The 19,585-nt window shown below is 40.2% G+C and overlaps 1 long non-coding RNA gene across 1 annotated transcript in view; it reads left to right on the forward strand.

Annotated features, from left to right (window-relative positions):
* Nucleotides 1-18,353, forward strand: part of LOC121037489 (uncharacterized) — a 57,339-nt gene extending 38,986 nt beyond the window's left edge. Inside the window, exons 3-6 of the long non-coding RNA XR_005793787.1 lie at nt 14,064-14,246; nt 14,351-14,420; nt 16,127-16,236; nt 18,083-18,353. This is a non-coding gene — a long non-coding RNA (uncharacterized LOC121037489). The remainder of the gene's footprint in view (nt 1-14,063; nt 14,247-14,350; nt 14,421-16,126; nt 16,237-18,082) is intronic.
* Nucleotides 18,354-19,585: the final 1,232 nt, after the last annotated feature.

The following is a 19,585-nucleotide window of genomic DNA, read 5'->3' on the forward strand; positions in this document are numbered from 1 at the left end:
TACGGCAAGTCAGCTCTTCTATTGACAAAGAGGTCTACATAACGTTTTAGTTTTCTATTGTGTCCTGGTAGCTAGGGACTGAGGAAAGGTGGGAGGAAGGAGGTGTGGGGAAAAGACAAGGTGGTGGTAAATCTCTGCTGATGGTGTTGTTGAAGCTGCCACGGCAACCAGCAATGGAAACCACCCCCAGGGCCCTCACTGTAAACAAACAGTCTGTTCCCATGAAAATATCAGTCTCATAAGACCAAGATCAGCAATCATATTGTGTCTTCGTTTTCTCCACTCCAGCATTCTGCTAACAAGAAGAGAAAGGCAAACATCTTGGGAATAAGACCCAGTTGAGGTGAATATTCCAGGATGCTTTGAATGTCAAGGCTTGCCTTCCAAGCTTACCTTACTTCTTGCAAGAGTTTTGAAAAGTTGAAAATTAGCTTTGGAAGAGATACCAAGTAGAAGTTTGCATGGAGAGAAAACACCAGTGAGAATGAAGCATATGAAAAGGGCCCAGCCCAACGCTAGAAAGTCAAACTAATAAGAAGGCACAGAAAAGGAAATGTACTAACAATCTGTGGAGGCATGTGGCACCTACAGCATAGGGAAGGGAGAGGGAGAAAAAGGAAAGGGAAGAAAAGCAAAGATCCCCAGAAGAGGGTAAGAAAGTACTGGCCAATGGGAACAGTCTCAGCCTGGGTTGGAATAAGAGTGCTTAAACACTCCAGGGTTGTGTGTCAAGGTCATTGTATAGAAACTCTTTGGCATCAGAACTCAGGGTGTTCTCTCTCATGTTTGTATTAGGTGAAATCTACCGAAGGTGATACATCAATTTCCTGCATGTACCTCGTGAAAGCATTTCCCCTGGGAAGATGGGGGATACAGATGTCTTCAAAGAAAAATAGGTTGGCTTGGTCATGGTCCACATAGCTATCTTCTGCTTAGGAAGTGAAATGACAGTAATGTATGGGGAGTTATTAGTCAAAGGGGACACGTGATCGTTTCATCTTTAACGTGAAATTGGGCTGGAATGGATGCAGGCTTGTCAGGGCTACCTCTCAGTGTTCTGGAGCTACATCACTACCTTGTTTCCATCACTGTGACCCAGAGGTTTCTTGCCTCTGATAAAAAAAAAGAGGCAAATTTAGCTTATTTGGATTACATACCCTAAAGATTTTGGAATAGCGTGGATTATAGGAGTTTTAGCATTTTTGTGGCCGTTAATGACAATTTCTCCCCTGACAAAATCATTGATCAGAATGAAGGAAACTATCCTGGATGAACTGATTCTTTAAAAAGCGTGTGATGCCCCTAGGCCAGCAGCGAAACAAGAAATTTAAAGAATAAAACAACTGGATGCTGGGAGACAATAGTAAAATTCTTAGGATAATCCATACCTCCAAAGTAGTTTTGGGTAGCTGCTGCTCATTAGATTTCCCCAATCAATGCTAATTGTCACATGTTTTAGTAAAGTTTTGCCCTCTGATATTAAACCAAACAAACAAAACAAAACAAAACAAAACAAAACCCAGAAGATTCTGTTAACACAGGCAGGTAAAAATCTGGTCTCTTGCCACCAGTTTGCTGTATGGCTCTCAGACTTACCATGGGAGAGTACTTGTAATATTCTTGTTTTCCAGAATGTCTGCATAACTGTGTAGGAGGTATAATGCTGACTGGGTTGAATCATTCATTCATCCTGAATAAGCAATGTTTGTCCACTCTTCGTCTCTTCTTTAAGAACAAGTGATTTTTGGCACCTATTTGCTTACCTGCTTCATTTAGATTATGTTAATTTGTGAGATCATTTTGTATTAAGAGAGTGTTAAAAAAGAAAAAAAAAAGGCCAAATAGGAGTAATTTTCCCCCACATCCCCCACAAGGACAGCAAATCAAGATTTAAGATTTAATTACAGTTTCAACCTATCCCAGGAATGTGACCTTTTAAAAGTCAATCCGAAATTTCCTAATCAGTGCCAGCGAGGTCATCTGAATGATAAAAACCATACTGGTTCCTTTCCCACCAAAAAGAAGAGGTCATGGCCCGAAACAATCCTTTCCTGTCTTTTGGAATAACTTCCATGCCATGCCCTTCTTCCTATAAAAGCCTTCCATTTTGTACAACTCCTCAGAACATCTCTCTGCTTGCTAGAAGGGGTGCTGCCTGGTTCATGAGTCATTTGATACAGCCAAAGAGAGTTTCCAATGTACTCGGTTGGATTTTGTTTTTTAACAAGAGTAATAACAACCGCTACCATGTATTGAGTCCACATTATGTCAGGCAATGGACTTTGCTTTTATATGTCATCTTGTTTAATCTTCATGGAAACTGTGCAATGTAGTTATTTTTGGATTCATTTTACAGATGAGGAAACCTGGGAATTAAGCACATTTCTTTAAATTGACACAGCTAGTAAGTAGCAAAGCAGAAATCCATCTACCAAGAGAATCTGACTCTAAAACCCACAGGCATAACTATTAAGGTATATAGCTTCCCTAGGGCAGTTGATAAAAGTCTGTAATGGTAGTCACTAAATAAATGTTTAAAGAATTGCATTGAATTCAAAACTGAATGGAAAGCCATCCCTCTCCAGCCCTTGTCCTCAACGTAATATGCTTCTGACACTTTATGTTATCTGTCTTTTTAGTCTTATAGCCAACCTGAGGTGTGGAATCTAAAGCTGGACAGAGCTATGTGTGCACCCCAATACCCCCATGTCTAGCTGTGTGCCCTTAGATTCAACCTTTCTGAATCTCAGTTCACTCATTAAAAAAAACCTTTTTTTCAAAAGAAGTTTTTAAAATGTTTTTATTTATTTTTCAGACAGAGAGAGACAGAGAGCGAGTGAGGGAGGGGCAGAGAGAGAGGGATACACAGAATCTGAAACAGGCTTCAGGCTCTGAGCTGGCAGCACAGAACCCGATGCAGGGTTGAACCCAAGAACCATGAGATCATGACCTGACCTGAAGTCGGAAGCTCAAACGACTGAACAACCCAGGCACCCCTAAAAAAACCCTTTTTTAACATCTATTTATTTTTGAGAGACAGAGAGAGACACAGCATAAGTGGGGGAGGAGCAGAGAGAGAGGGAGACAGAGAATCCAAAGCTGAGCTGGCAGCACAGAGCCTGACACGGGGCTTGAACCTATGGACGGTGGGATCATGACCTGAATTGAAGTTGGATGCTTAACTGACTGAGCCATCCATGAGCCCCTCAGTTCACTAATTTCAAAACTCGAGATAGTATTTTCTTTATAGAGTCATAAAAAGGGTTTTGTGACTTGAACAATGACTGCTCCATAAATTGGCATAGATTAAATGTCTGAAATACCTCCCCTCTGTAACGCTCATGCGCACTATCCATTTCTTTAACCAGTCTGAAAACTTCCATTCCTGGAGAATAATATTAAAAATGTCACCCTTGGGGCGCCTGGGTGGCTCAGTCAGTTGGACGTCCGACTTCGGCTCAGGTCATGATCTCGCGGTCTGTGGGTTCGAGCCCTGCGTTGGGCTGTGTGCTGACAGCTCAGAGCCTGGAGCCTGTTTCAGATTCTGTGTCTCCCTCTCTCTCTGACCTTCCCCCGTTCATGCTCTGTCTCAAAAATGAATAAATGTTAAAAAAAAAATTTAAAAAAAGTCACTCTTTCGTGCTTAAATTCATTTTTTTTTTCCTTTTAATAACACAGAACCATATTGTACTTATGTAATAGTTTTACCTTGCTACATGACATCTCATAAACGTTGGTGGAGTCACCTAATTTTCTCTTTATTATATCTTGATTCACGACTAGGAACTATCAACATCTCAATAAGTAACCACAATCTTCTGCAAGTGACAGAAGCTTTTTTGGAAATTAACACTGTCTATTGAGTGCTGATGCCTCTTTTCTGTCAATAAACTTGCGGTACTGATCAAGGCCAGTAGTGCCAATTGTGGGGCCATTACAAATGAGTTTGGATTTCCTTGAAATCTGTAGAACAGGGCTAATGGGATACACTGTCATCCCATAGACAGCACAAGATCGGCTGTGCTTTGCTTAATTTGAAGGGACATTTCATAATTCTGGCTAAATTGGAATCACAAATCAGATGAAATTTAGAAGCAAATTACAGTGATCTTTCTCTCTAGAGTTTTGAAAGAGTAAGTCCTTGCCACAGTGGTAATTGTTGACGAAGTTCCTTTAGCTCAAGAAGAAAAGCTACTATTTCAGGAGTTGAGGGTTTGGGGGGTCTAATGACACAAATGATCAATTCTTCAGAAACTAAGAAGTCTTATCTTTTAAAAGGATGAGAAATATTAGTGTCCAATGAAGCAGTGCAAAATTGAAGTATTTTTAGAACTATTTTAGGAAGGCATGATGAGAATGTAGGAAAATGGCTGCACCCACTGGTAGAGTTCTAAGATCAAGTTAGAAGAAAAAGTATTAAATGCAGATATTGGTTAATTATTCTGTGCCAAGAACTGTGTTAGTTATACGTTATATGTTATGTTATATAAATTCTTATAACAACTTTGAGGATAATATCTACATTTTAAATCCATAGTTCGGAAAGGTTAAATAACTGGCCTTTGTACAAATACCTAGTACACTGCATAACTTGGACTTGAACCCAGAGTTAGTCAAGAAAGTGTGTTTCCTTTCTATTATGTACGTTTCATCACTGTCCTCTTGGCTTGTAATCTTTCAGTATCCCTCTCCTGTCTGGTGGCCCTCCTCTGGCAGGACTGGATCTTCTGTTCATTTGTCCAAGGTATAAATTAGTCTACTCTTAGTATTAGGAGTCAGTATTACCCAAGAAATAGCCAAAGGTGGAATCTGAGATCAGTAGCACATCCTTGGGACAGATATTTGGGAAGCATATTTGAATTGGAGATAATCCATAGGCCTCCTATGGGTTCACATGGGAACCGTGCTCTGCACTATGGTTTATTCAGGCATCACCATGTAGAGAAAAGGGAGATGCCCACGCTGAGTATAAGTTAAGACATGATCTCAACAGTCATAAGGCAATAACTATGTATTTATCAAGCAGCTACTCTCTGTCAGGTGCTGTACTAAATGTTTTAGTGCTGATCCACTTAATCTGTACAATTATTTTTAAAGGCTTATTTATTTATTTTGAGAGAGAGAGAGAGAGAGAGAGAGAGAGGCAGAGACAGAGGAGAGAGAAACTCAAGCAGGCTCTGCACTGTCAGCACAGAGCCCATCTCAGAGCTTGATCTCACAAACCATGAGATCATGACCTGAGCCAAAATCAAGAACTGGATGCTTAACCAACTGAGTTACCCAGACGCTCCCCATAGTTTCTATTTTTAAGATAAGATGTGCCAAGTTTTGAAAGCCAGCACTTAGTGAGATCCAGTCGGTTGTGTAGAATCACATACTTAGGAAATGAAAGATCTGAGATGTAGTGGGTCCACTTCCAAATGTTAACATTTGTTCTACTTTAATCTACTCATTGGTTAATTACCACAATTAACCAACCGTGTGCTAGGCCCTGTGCTAGGTACAGGGACTCACATGTCCTGCCCTTAGGGTTTTATGTTTTTCATGTTTTAGTCAATTCTCTCCTATTACAAAGAAAACTTCATTGCTCCTTGAACAGGACTGAGTCTTCTGTTTCGTCCTCCTGGGATTTGCTCTGCACTGTATTAGGTAAGAAGTAGGCATTCAACAATAATACATGATTGGTTTATTTATCCCAAGACCTTGCTCATCCCCCCATCTCCCACTTACAGAGGTGAATCAAGGCCATTCTCTCCTGAAACATGATCTCTCAGTGCTTTGGAGAATTCCAACTTTGTAATTCCCTTGCATTAACACAATTAGCAGAATTCTCTTCTATTAACAGAAATGGAAATAAGAGTGGTTAATGCCTCTCTGATATCATGCCAACTGAGCATGGAAAGAAGCTGGAAACATCAGCAGGAAACAATGTGTCATAATCTCACAGGTCTTTTCCCTCTTGGATTTCAGTACTTTTCTCCTACTGCCAATTTCTTCTGTGCTTTTGCCCAGATCAGTAGAGGAAACCAAAAGAAAACACCTATGAATGGAAGTTTCAGGTGATGTAATCTTATTTAGCTTCTCTCCATTCTCTGGGCTAGTGGATGGAGTGGGACTTCACAGGCAACCAGCTTCCTCACCTGGGCTGTTAGAGATCTCCACCTCTCAACCTTTGTCGTAAGAACACGCAGAGTTCCCCAGAGATGCCGCAAGCCTGAAAAGATGTGCCTCACAGAAAAAAGGTGAAATTTGTCCAATTCTGCCTTTTCTTTTAGAGCTTGGAAAAGCACATAGTATGTGCACACACTCTTTTTCTTTCTCTCCTCCCATCCCCCTTTCTCTTGGTCTCCCTGTCTCTCTCTCTCTCTCATATTGTGTGGATATCAGCGTGATTTTGAAAAGTGAGTAGATTTTGGTAAAGGGCTCTGCTCACTGACAACCAAGAGTCCAAAAGACTATAGTTTTTACTAAATTGAACAATCACTTTGATATGGATACGAATAGACTAATAATACTGATCCATTTATTTATCTATTCAGCAAGTAGTAATTAATTAATTACTATTAGAGAGAGAATTACTAGTTAGAGAGAGAAGTAGGGGAGATGCAGAGAGAGAGTGAGAGGGAGAGAGGGAGAATCCCAAACAGGCTCCCTGTGGTCAGTGCGCAGAGCGCGAGCAAGTCCTGAACCCATGAAACTGAAACCGTGAGATCATAACCTGGGCTGAAATCAAGAGTCAGAAGCTTAACCGACTGATCCACCCAAGCACCCCTAGCAAGTAGTAATTTAGAGTGATTTCTCTGTAAAAGTCATGGCTCTTTATGAAAACACAGTGGTACATTAGTAGACACAATCTCAACCCTAAAAGACTTGATAATCTGGCGAAAGAAATAGTTTAAAATAAGTGAATAGATACATGTCTGTGCCATGTTATTGTATGTTAAATTACAGAAGGAAATAGCTAAGGTTTTGATCTCAAAGTAATAAAGAATATTTGTCTCCATGTAAGTCTTTAAGTTTTTGATCTCTTTTTTTAATGTTTAAATATTCTCCAATTTCTTTTGTTTTACTCCCCACATAGCCAGCACATTGTCCTACACTTAGTAGGTACAACAGATAAGTATATACTGCCAAAGGACAAGTGTTTGTTGACTACTTGCTATGTGTCAGTCACTATAAAGGTTCCCCATCTGTGTGTCACATTGTGCTATGAGCTTAATAAGAGCTAACATTTATTGGGTACTTTTTATGAGTCAGTAGTTTTCACGTAATACTAATTCACTTTGTCTTCACCACATCAATGTGTTAATCAGGGTTCTCTAGAGAAAGGAATCAATAGGAGAGATATAGATACAGATATCTATATGAGAAGTCCCATGATCTGCCATCGGCAAGCTGGAAAACCTGGAAAGCCAGTGGCATAATTCAGTCCACGTTCAAAAGCCTGAGCATTGGAAGGGCTGATAGTCCCCTTAAGTTCTGCTGTGAGTTTGAAGGTCTGAGATCCAAGAGCCCCGTGTCCTCAAGCAGAAAAGTAGATGTAAGGGCTCAAGCAGAGACGGTGAATTTGCCTTTCCTCTACCTTTTGCTCTATTTAAACCCTTCATAGCTTGGACGATGCATATTCACAATGTTGAATGTGATCTTTTTACTTGGTCTACATATTTAAATGCTAATGTCTTGTGGAGACACCCTCACACCCACAGAACACCCAGAAATAATGTTTTATCAGCTATCTGGGCATCCCTGAGCTCAATGAAGTTGACAGATAAAACTAACCATGATAATTTCTCTGAGGTATGACCAGTAATATAGGTTAAGTAATTTTTCTAAGTTCACACACTTGGCAAATGTCTGGACTCAGACATGATCCCAGCTGGCCTTACTCTACGATGTGTACCCGCAGCCACAATGCTAATGAGTTCACAACAATATAGTCTAAAATTACATTTGAACATATAAGAACGCATAAACGAAAATGTTACTTGAGGAATTTTTTTCGGTTATAAATATACATACATAATAAATATCAATGTACAGAGTCACAATATAAGATTTATTTCGGATGTGAATCATGCTCAAAAAAGTCTCAAAACCACTGCTATTAAACCATAAGAACCCCGAACAGATAAGTGGACAGGAATCTACTTTATCCCAGAAATGTCTGCTATTTATAATGGGCTTTGGGGAAAAGGCAATGCAACTTTAAAAGTGGATACATTGGGCCTGGGAAGTGAGGAGGGTAGAGGAAGGTTGGTAAAGGGTATAAACTTCCAGGTATAAAATGGATAAGGTCTGAGAATCTAATGTATCACATAATGACCATTTAGTTGCTAACACTGGATTGTATAATTGAAATTTGTTAAGACAGTAGACCATAGATATTCACATACATAAAAAAGGATTAATATGTGAATTGATGGATATGTTAATTAACTCAGGGCGAGGGATCCTTTCACAATGTGTACATGTATATCAAATCATCATGTTGTACACTTTAAATGTCTTACAGTTGTATTTGTCAATTATACCTCAATAAAGCTGGAAAACAAAGTAGATGTATTTTCTGTGGTTCACGAGGGTTTGGAGTCAAAGAAAGCTGAGTTCACCTCCCAAAGTTGTAGCCAAGAATGTGGAGATTCTTGACAAATCCTATGTTTCCCCAATGAAAATGGGGAATCAACAGATTTTCTTTGCACGATTACTATAAAGAGAATATGAGATCAGATTTAAATTGCTTAACATACCACTGGTGCTCAGCAAATACCCTGAGTGCCTTCTCTTTCCCCAACACCCTTGCAATTCATCGTCTATGGACCTTGAACCCTGCTCAAAGAAATTCCTAAAGATCCCATGAGTTGCCTGTGTGACCCCCCCAGCTGTTTGGCATACTTGTCATTTCCAACCATTTGGATAGGCTCTGATGACTGCGAAAACACAGGCCATCTATTCTTTTAGGGAATAAGTAATGGGGCTACCATTCACAGTAGCCAGCAGCCAAGATCTACAAATATACACACCCAGGTCTTACTCAAGGAATAAAGCAACGAATAGGAAATGTCTTGGGCAAAAGTGAACTGGGCTTCTCTAAGTCTCTTCATATCAGTAATGTTTTAGAAGGTGAAACTGTTACGTCAGTTCCCACTTTGGAAGGTTTCCTGAAGATTCATTAGGCTTAGGGCTCTTTAAAAATGGAAGACTGTAGAAACTTCCTCCTATGCTACAGGCTACAACCTCCTGAGAACTCTGGAACCTGTATTTTTCCAGTTCTGCAAGGACTCTTGCTCTGAAATGAAAAAAACAGATGCTCCTTGCAGCTGGTTTCACCTATTAGCTCTTTAATCTATCCTAGAAGAGAGCTCTGCTTCCGTAATAGCAATGTATTCCATCTGGGTAGTGTGCAAGATGCCGGCCTGACAGCATTAAATTGCAGGGGAAATACCAGATACTAATTCTCTTTTTTACTTCAATGAATTTTCTCATCTCCTCGCCCCTGCTCCAAGCTCCTACCACTTGGCCTCACCCCACCTGCTTCCCCATCACCGCCTTTGTAGTTAAGACATGGATGAAGATGTGTTTCCAGCTACGTAGTTGCAATCAATCCCCAGCTTTCTTTAAATATTGAAAGACTCTTTTTATGTTGTTTTCTTTAGCAACGTTTGCTTTTATTTGACTCACTGTTCCAATAATTGGGAAATGGAATCTTTGCCAAGAAGGTGTAAGTGAATAGAACCTAACAGTTTCAATTCAGCTAGAGCTATAGGAAATGTATGGGGGTTACAACCCTTGTCAGAGTGAGACACTTGCTTTTATGAAGAGCATATATTTCAACAATTGCAACTAAATACAGTCGTCCTAACCCCTGTGCCCATAAACAATGACTATAAATGGTAACCTTTAAAAGAAAAAAACATAAAAGATTCTTCGATGTAGAGTTGACTAGGTTGAATTGCATTTTTGTACCAGTTTTTCAGATGTTGTGTGTGTGCAAAAAATTATATCTATCTATTTATCTATCTATTTATCAACTATCTATCTATATCTATCTATATACACATAGACAGATATAAGATTTATAAAATAAGATATATCCATATCTATCTAACTATGTAGATATCTTATTTTTTTGAAAACTTTCTTCCTAGTTTACCATGACTAACCTTTAATCTTAACTCATTTCTTTTACTTCACATCTGCTTCCTGATGCCCAGGTTAAGAAAACAAATATTCACCTTTGAGCCATAGGCATCTGCAGAAGCAAATACCAATTGAAACATGACCAAAAGTCAATTGAAGGAGAAACACAACAGATTGGAATTCCTTGTGGCCCCCCTCCTGGTTTCTTTCAGGCCCCGGGCAAGTGAGCATGTGCTAATTTGCATGGTTGACTAAATGGCATGCTCAGACCCCAAATTTGCATCTCTGCTTGGGTTCAAAAGTGGGTCCCTGAGCCAGTTTCCCTTAGCTCCTCTGTTATTTCCCACTCATAACTTAACCCCCTTTGGGAGCGCTGCTCACCAGGGTACATCTTAGTACAGAGAAGCAATAATTGGCTGGGCCCCATTCTTCTTCTAATGTGGGGCACAGCCAGCTGGTACTGATGTGATGTAGGGGAGAGGAAGGGATTGAGGGAAGAGAAGATCATTTCCAAAGCGATCATACACAGGATATGGAATGATTTGCCCCACTCTGCTCCCTTTCCAAGGAAAGAAACTCACTACAGTTCAAGGTCATCCAGCTTTTCCTTCTTCTTCCACTCCCCACCCCCAGTCCTGAATGGGGAAGAGAGGGGTTAAAAACAAGCTGAACAGCTTTACGTCAGCCATACATTTCTCTGTACCTCAATTTCCTTACCTCTGAAATGGGAATTAGACACTTGCTGGGTCTAATACAGTGAGTTGTCAGAAAGGCTTTAATGGTGTTTTCAGGTTATTTAAGGTTCAGGAGTGAAAAGCAAATTTCATCTTGTGTCCTGTGTGGAGAAATCTTCTGAAGCAGAATAGAGGGTCCTTAGGAAGAATGCTAGGATCCATACATAGTAGCTACCACAGGGTGTGTGTCTCCCTTAGTCCCTCTGACCTTGGCCATCATTCCATTGATGAGAAACCTAAAACCCAGGCAGCCGAAGCAACTTGTTACGTCAGGCTGTCAAAAATGAAGTGTTCTGCGCAGGTAAGGCTGCTATACATTTATGCAAGTAACGAGAGTTTTATTGGGGGTGCTATTTCAGTCTTTGCTTGGAAGAAAATTGAGCTGAGTAAATAACACTTTGGTGAGTGTATTAGTTGGGTTGCAAGTGTCAGAAACCTAACCCTAGCAAGCTACGGCAAGAAGGTCATTTATCAACTTATACAATCGTGACACAGTTGAACGACCCAAGGGCAAGGGGAAAAAATCCAGCTGAGCCTCAGGAACCACCAGAATCAGGGTGTGAATGCTGTCCATCTTCCCTCCAAGTCTCACGGCTGTCTTTGTGTATTTCAACTTTATTATTATGATGATAATTTTCACCACACATTACCTTTCTGGGGAAGTGGAAAAACAAGATTCACAGTTTCTGCTTTGGCCACAAGAGGGAGACTGTATCACCCTCCCGGTGTTGGGAGATTTAAAGTATCTCAGGAAAGTGCAGGGATTGGTCTAGATTGGGAAAGTGGGTGAGGCTAAATAAAAGCATGGCAGCTCCAGTCAGGAGCTCACGGATAGAGTGGGGAACAAGCTGGTTCCAGGAGATGAGTTTCCTGGGCAGAAAACTAATGTGATGAGGTCGGTTAAAATGCATACCTAATCCCATAAAATACAGCCATGGATCCAGTAGATGATGCAGAGTCCTCTCTTATATCATAGGTTAAGAGAGATGACTGTGATGTGGGGCCATCAGTCCCAACCTCCACACTGTGCTGAGATACATATTTTGCATATAATGTGTCTTCTCAATCCCAGCACAAGCTTCTTTTTCTGGTGCCCAAATGAAGAGTAGAGACAGTGCTGGAGAAAGGAGAGGATTGCTTTGGACCCACCGTAGCGAAGGTAGTCTCCGAGTCTCTCCCACGCTGCCTTCACCTTTTTCAAGAGTCATTTGACTTGACACGTCATCATTTGGTGCTCTGACTTGAATCTCCAAGTGACGTGGGCCACCGCTGGGGACCGTGCTGACCACAGCAAACCTTGCAAAGCTGGCTGCAAGTTCCGAGGGAGACCCCTGCATCTTCTCTTTTATTCCTGGGGGCCACTTGAAAGTGTGGTAGCTTCTCCTGGGACTGACCACCTTACAAGACACTTGTATTCTTCAGCACTCCCAGGAATGAAACACACCAACTAACCCAGCGCTAAATGGAAATATAAAAACCATCCAAGGCTCCTGGGTAGCTACAAGGGCAGTTGAGGTAACACAAACAGAAAGGCCCAGAGCACCTCTGAAGGCGGTTTTGATGTTCTAGCTAGGTCTTACTGAGATTAAAAATGCAAGGTAGTATCACAATTCCAAGAAAAGCATTTTGACCGCCTCTAAAGTGTAGCACTTTATAAATCATAAGTCATTGTTATGTTCCCGGAGAAAGGAGGCTTTCCAAATAAAATAAAATATCTCAGAACTTAATTGTATTTTTCTTCTAGTAAATAACCTTTTTTGTTGTTGTTGCCTACAGATATGGCTGAATGCAAATGAGGGTGATGTTTTCATATTCATTATAGATTTCAGGTTTAACTATAGCCTAGATTTAACCAGGCCAAGGACTATAGAAGGGGGATAGTATTTACTATAAATTTTTACCAAAGATCTTGTTTCCTTTTCTTCCTGAAGTGAAGCTGTGCACCCATAACATGGAAAGAAAACAAAACATTCTAGTTGCATGAGAAAGAGAAGGCTTTTCTACAAGGAAAGGAAAAGAACCAGTACGTTGTACAAAGATTGCTCATTGAGAAGTTAACATTTAGATGGCACCCTGCTTGTACCAGACAAGATATTTACAGGATATTTAAAGAATTCTCTCTGCTAGATTTTTTTTTATTATTTTTAAAAATTTTTTTTAACGTTTTTATTTATTTTTGAGGCAGAGAGAGACAGAGCACGAAGGGGGGAGGGGCAGAGAGAGAAGGAGACACAGAATCGGAAGCAGGCTCCAGGCTCCGAGCCATCAGCCCAGAGCCCGACGCGGGGCTCGAACTCACGGACCGCGAGATCGTGACCTGAGCTGAAGTCGGACGCTTAACCGACTGCGCCACCCAGGCGCCCCTCTGCTAGATTTTATATACACATTAGGGATGTGAAAACTGAGTTTGCATGACATTATTTAACGTTCAAGGTCATGCAGACAAGAAGCAGAGCGGCCTGGATCTGTCTGACTGTTCATACCTTCGTATTCCTCAGTGTATGTCCTCTAACCTCTATTTTGTTTTGGTAATGCTGATTCAGGAATGAATGAAATATGTTCAGCCCTACTGGATCCTATCATGTCTTCAGGCTTCCAAGAGAGATTATTAGAGTTGGGATTTAAAAAAAAAATCCCCTTTCAAGTTCACATATTTATGAATGTGTCAATGAACACTTTAAGAATGTATCTATCAATATCAAATGTGGTTTTTAGCAGAAACCTTGAAAAAAATTGCAGAATTATCCTCTGAAATATTGCCGCTATTATTTTTTAAAATTGCAAGAAAATGTTCTGCCATTTCAGACCATTTATCTCTGTTAACAAGACACTTTTTTAGTTGGATAGATAATGTACACCCATCTGGTCTGCCGTTTCTTCATTTACTGTGGTAATAATAACTAAAGGCATTTCTCCATTGCTTTGGCAATGCCCAGGCCAATCTTTCCCCTTTCCTGCTGTTGATGTGGGATGCAGAAAACAAAACCAAAAATGTGACCTGGTTATACTACACAGACGTGCCATTTAGGATGTCATTTCAGTGTTTATGAGGGAACAGTGTCTAAGTGTTAATGAAAGCAGAAGCTTATTGAAAACATCCCTCGCTACTCAGGAAAGACACGGGCAAATGTCCGCAAATATTTCTGTGCTCTTAGCAGACACTACCCCATTCTTACAGCTTCTCTTTCACAGAGCTCTCCAGTACGAGGTCTACACCTTTGCAGAAAAATGTGTGTCACTCAGATTTTTTGCCTGAGTTGGGCAGTCACAAAAGAGAATTACAAAGAGCTGGACCCACCCGGCACTTGGCTTTAGCGCTGTTTACAACACAACGAGAAGTGAAGCGTTGAGAGACAATTTTCTGAATAATTCAAGGTAAAGAAAAAGAATTTGCTTTACTTTCTTTGATGCTCAGTGGAGACTGTTTTCAGCATCCACGTAGCTGCCTCACTTCCCTACTTTCTTTTGCATATTCGCAGAGTTGCGCGTTGGCATACATTTTGCCTGGGAATTCTAGAAGGGATTAAAAAAAAAAAAAGAAATTAAAGGGTAAGAAAGCATACCTTTTGATCCTGAAACTGCAAGCTACAATTTCCCCCTTCCTCTTTTGTTTTCCTCTTCTTCTTGCTTGCTCTCCATCCCATAGACTTCTCTTCTCCTCATTATTCCCAAAGCCACCCTGACCCTCTGTTAATTGGTTTCACTGAATGTAGTCTATCAAAATACAGTGGCGTTCAGAGAAAATTATGTTTTGTCTCAGTTTGACTGAATTGTTTTCTCCTTAGCGAGTTGTCTTTGCTTTGCGGCAATACAGCTAAGCAGCGCACTTATTCCAGGCCTTTCTTGGCAGGTAAACAGACCTGCCTTCTTCCACTCGTTGGCTCCTAACAGAGTCGCTGCACCCAGGCTCCTTCCCGGCCGGGGGACTGGCACAGGGAGAACAAACAACTGGTTATTTTGAAAACGATGCATAACTATCTTCTGAATTGAAGAGGTGGTTTAGAAAAAGCAGGTCAACAGAATTCAACCAGTAGGAGCGCTGGCTCAAGGCATTTTCTTTGTGTAGACAAGGCTAGTCAGTGCAGCAGGAGTGGCTGCTAAGGGACACATTTTCTTACTTATCTAATCAGCAGTTTAAAATAATACCCACGTAAAAATATGTCTTTCTTGTTTTTCCCTCCAAAATGCTGCTAATTTAATTCTTTTTAGATAATGAGCTGAAGTGTCATTCTTTTTTATTTAATCAGAGCTTTATTAAGGTATAGTTAACATACAACAGGCAGAACACGTTTAAAGTGTGCAATTTTATATGTTTTGACATATGTATACAGTGTCAGTCCTGAAATTCCAAAAAATTCTGGATCATCCTTGCTTTAAATTGGCTATGCTTATTATAATGAGGCAGGGCTCTGTTTATTTTTACAAACTGAATTTTATGGTAGAGCCTAGAACTGGGAATGAGCAGATTAGAGAAGATAGAATAGGGCACATTCATTTTATAGATGAGGAAACTGAGAATAAAGTTCTTCAATCAATCTTCTTCAAGGTTGAAGATGATTTGAGATACAGTCCAGCCAGGTTTCCTGATTTTTAGTTCTGTGGTAGTTATGTCTACCCATCTGTCACTTTCACTCAGTAGGAAAAAAAAAAGGAGATATATATATATACACACACACACACACACACACACACACATATATATATGAAAGGAAGACAAAACTTTTCTCAGTTTTGTGTTAAAGGCTGATTGGAATGCAATTTTCTTCTTTTTTACTCAATTTTCCAGGAAGTAAACTAGAGAAAAGCCCTTACATCCCCCTTTAATTTGTGCATGTGCGCGTGTGTGTATTCAGAAGCGTGCATCCCGAGAAACAAGGTCATGGGGCAGTCATACCGATATTGGCAGAATCATACAGAAAGATTTATCAGGTAGAACTTCATGTTGTTGTTGTTGTTGTTTTGCTATTTAATAATCTCATGCCGATCGAATTACAAATACAATATTCTCCGTGAAGCAAACCAGAGAAGCACTACATGCAGATCCAGTGTCCCTCCTTCTCTCTTCCGTTCTTGCTCTGAATCTGTTACTGGATTATTTGCCAGGCTTTGCTGTTGGCCTTTCCTCTTGGGACAGGGAACCTGGGCTTGGGAGGTCATCTGAGATTTTCAAAATCACAATTGGGAAGCGGTGCAAAAAACATTTTTTTTTCTGTCTTTTCTTTACCTTTTAGCTTAAATCTTTATATTCCTTACAGGTTACATTGATCCAGTGTCAAAGCCATACGTATGCATGGCGCCATTGTGAATGCTCAGATGTATTAATGCTAGAAAATAGGATTCAAAGCAGTTTGAGAAAGTATTTGAGGTAAGAAAAACATATCCAGTCAACTATATGAAGTATATTTTATAATACCACTGGAGTATGGCATCCCACACTTCTCTGTTCCTGATGTATCATTTTGTGACATTCCTGAGTGTGGGGATCTTGTCTTTCCTCTTTACTGTTATGTCTGCAGCATCTAGAACTTTGCCTGAGTTGGGTCCTCAATTCTTTTACTTAAATGAATGAACAGTCAGATTAAATACTTTCTAATCCACTCTGAACCCAATGGTGACTTAATTGGAATGCTAATCTCTAGGGACAATAACACATTAATCCAGTTTGGCTTGTGTTCTGTCTTCCCACTAGCTTATCTCACAAATATTAACTGAATACTTTCCATGGCCATGGAATAGTCTAGATAATGGGGTACAGCCATGGACAAGACAAGCAAGATCCCTGCTCACTTAGAGCCAGCATCTACTGATTAAAGATGATAAATGAATTCACAAATAATTCGAGACAGTACTATGTACAAATTAAAATAGCATAGTAAAATGGAGAAATGGGTACCGGGGTGGGTCAGGAGGATGAGCCCGGATAGTCTGCCTCAGCATGTCCTGTTTGAGGTGACAATGAGAAGGCAGCCATGTGAGGCTCTTTGAGGATTGCGCCCCAGGGTGAGGGAATAGTTGAGGTAGGAACAAGGTGGAAATAATCAAGAAACAGAGAAGGGGTGCCTGGGTGGCTCAGTTGGTTAAGCATCCGACTCTTCATTTTGGCTCAGGTCATGATCTCATGGTTCATGGGATTGAGCCCACATCAGGGCTGTCAGTGCAGAGCCTGCTTGGGATCTCTCTTTTCCTCTCTGTCTCTCTAAAAATAAATAAACACACATTAAAAAAAAAAAAAGAAAAGAAAAGAAAAACAAAGGAAAGGTCTGTGTAGCTGGACTAAAGTTAGGAGTAGAGGAGTCACAGGAGGTGAGGCTGAAAGGGAAATCAAAGGGCCAGACCATGGTGGGCCTTGGGAGTCTGCTGCCTTATTTCCTTTTCTAGCTTTAAGCAAGGACTTCTTCCATTAAATACCAGAGCTCCTGATATTTTCTTTAAAGTCTATTTATAAAGACAGGATTTGAAGTAAGATACAAACAAAGCTAGTATTTTCAATGCTTCTTGAGGAATTATGAAATTGTGAGATGGAGCAAAGAAATGTGTTACTGTCATGTCCATCTAACCAGGTGGGGGTTAGCCTATTCCCTCAACGAGAAAGTATTTGGTTTACAGCAAGGGCAGCAACATTTTTAGAGTCAGATGTCACATATTTTAGAGTTTGAGGGTCAAGAGACAGCATTCTGGATATTATGTAGGTTCCTACGTAGCTTGTGTGTATGTCTTAATAACAAATAACATGAAGTTTATTGTTTTAACCATTTTGGGGTGTACGATTCCTTCCATAACTATTCATAATGTAGCCATCTAAAAGTATGAAAACCTTCTTAGCTCATGGGCCATGCAGAAACAGGCAGTGGGTCACAGTTAGCAGCGGGCCATCATTTGCCAACACCTGGGTTACAAAACATAGGAAAGGCCCTTTCAGCAAGATAATTGACATCGGCAAAAAGAAGTGCGATGTATTTCAAATCCAAGTAACTTTTGGTTTAAGCCACAATATGAAAAAGTTAGATGATCCTTTTTTATTGAACAGACCCTATTGAGTTTTGTATACGTGAATTTAATAAATACTGTTTGATGAAGTTCACAGCATTAAGTAGTGACAAATAGAGTTGATGCCTGTGATGGTTACATTTTATGTGTCACCTTGACTAGACTACAGCGGTCAGTTGTCCGGTCACACACTCATTTAAGGTTGCTGTGGAGATGTTTTGCAGATGTGAGTAACATCTACAACGGAGGGAAACACCAAAATATGAGTGGGCCTCATCCAGTCCATCGAAGGCAAGAGAGCAAAAACAAGTTTCTCAGACAAGAAGGAATTCTACTTCAAATCTCACCTGCGTTTCTAGCCTGCCAGCCTGCCCTACCAATTTCAGACTTGCCACCCAATTATTGAGCCAATTTCTTAAATTGTATAGATATATGATTTATATATCATGTATATGATTATATATATGAATAAATCATGTATTTATTGTATAGAATCAATCATGTATATTTTTTATAATAATACACAATATATAGATTGGTCCTGTTTATTTCTCTCGAGAATCCTGGCCAATACAATGCCCTTAGAGCTTTTTGAGTCTGAGAGGTTTAAAAGTTCTGTGCATTTTGGAATAATTTTCTTCTATTTAGTTTGTAGTTTTGAAATTTCAGCTTTCCCATCCAAGATAACATACACTTGGTCTGGAGGTTATAAAAGTCTCTGGTACTGAACTTAGAAAGGGGCCAAAAATTTGGAGGGTGACAGCCCTAAGGTTTTTGGTTCTTCCCCCCCCCGCAACTCTTACACATTACGTGTCTGCGAAAAGCCCTCAGTCTACAAACAGAATGTACGAGTGTTTGGCAATTGGATTCACTCTACATGTACGTCTCTATTTGCATGTTTTTTTTTCCCTTGGCCTTGTAAATAATCCAAATAAATCCTCCAAGTATAGTTTATGGGAGTTCCTACTCTCAATTAGTAATAGAATGCCATAAAGTGGAGGTATCTGTTACGGAGAGAACTATTCTCTCCTCATTAACTCATCGCTTCAGAGAACTCAGTGCCTAGGGAAACCCTCTCCTTGTATCAGGGTTTCAGGCTGTGTGATTTTTTTTTTCCCCAAGAATTGAATGATTGTGCTATTGGGGAAATAGCATCATCTGTGACAGATAACTTCTTCATCGGGGAAGATGAGTAACTGTGATTGCAGCACTGATATCATACTTACAAACCTAAGGGGGTAGAAAGGTGAGAGTGGGTATCACCCAACACCTGTCCATAAAGCTGATGATTCATCACACCCAGATAATTTTGTGGGAATAATACATTCATTGTGTCATGGCCGCCGAATCTTCTCAAGTTTAATAGCTGCTGCAGACCCATGGTGCAGTAGAAGCCTCTGAATTAAGATGATTCAGTAGGTTCCAATTCATCCTAAATAAGTGGCTGTCTAGATAAATGAAGTTCATCAAATTGCAATGAATACCATATAACAACCTTGCTGGGATTGCATGCCCCTGGGACACGGACCGTGTCTAACTGTGCTCTGCAGCAACTCCTGGGCTGGCGCTTTGCAGTCCGTGTTCAATAATAACAATATGACAGTGTGTTTGCCCTGAGTCATTTTATTTTTTATCAGCAGAGTTAATGCTTTAACTACATCAATTAAGTCACTTAAATTCAACCAGTTAATGAAATGCCCTTATGGAATGCAGCCTTGGAATCATTT

The sequence above is a fragment of the Herpailurus yagouaroundi genome, unplaced genomic scaffold (genome assembly GCF_014898765.1).
Source record: "Herpailurus yagouaroundi ecotype Mexico unplaced genomic scaffold, PumYag 28, whole genome shotgun sequence".
Taxonomy (NCBI): Eukaryota; Metazoa; Chordata; class Mammalia; order Carnivora; family Felidae; genus Herpailurus; species Herpailurus yagouaroundi.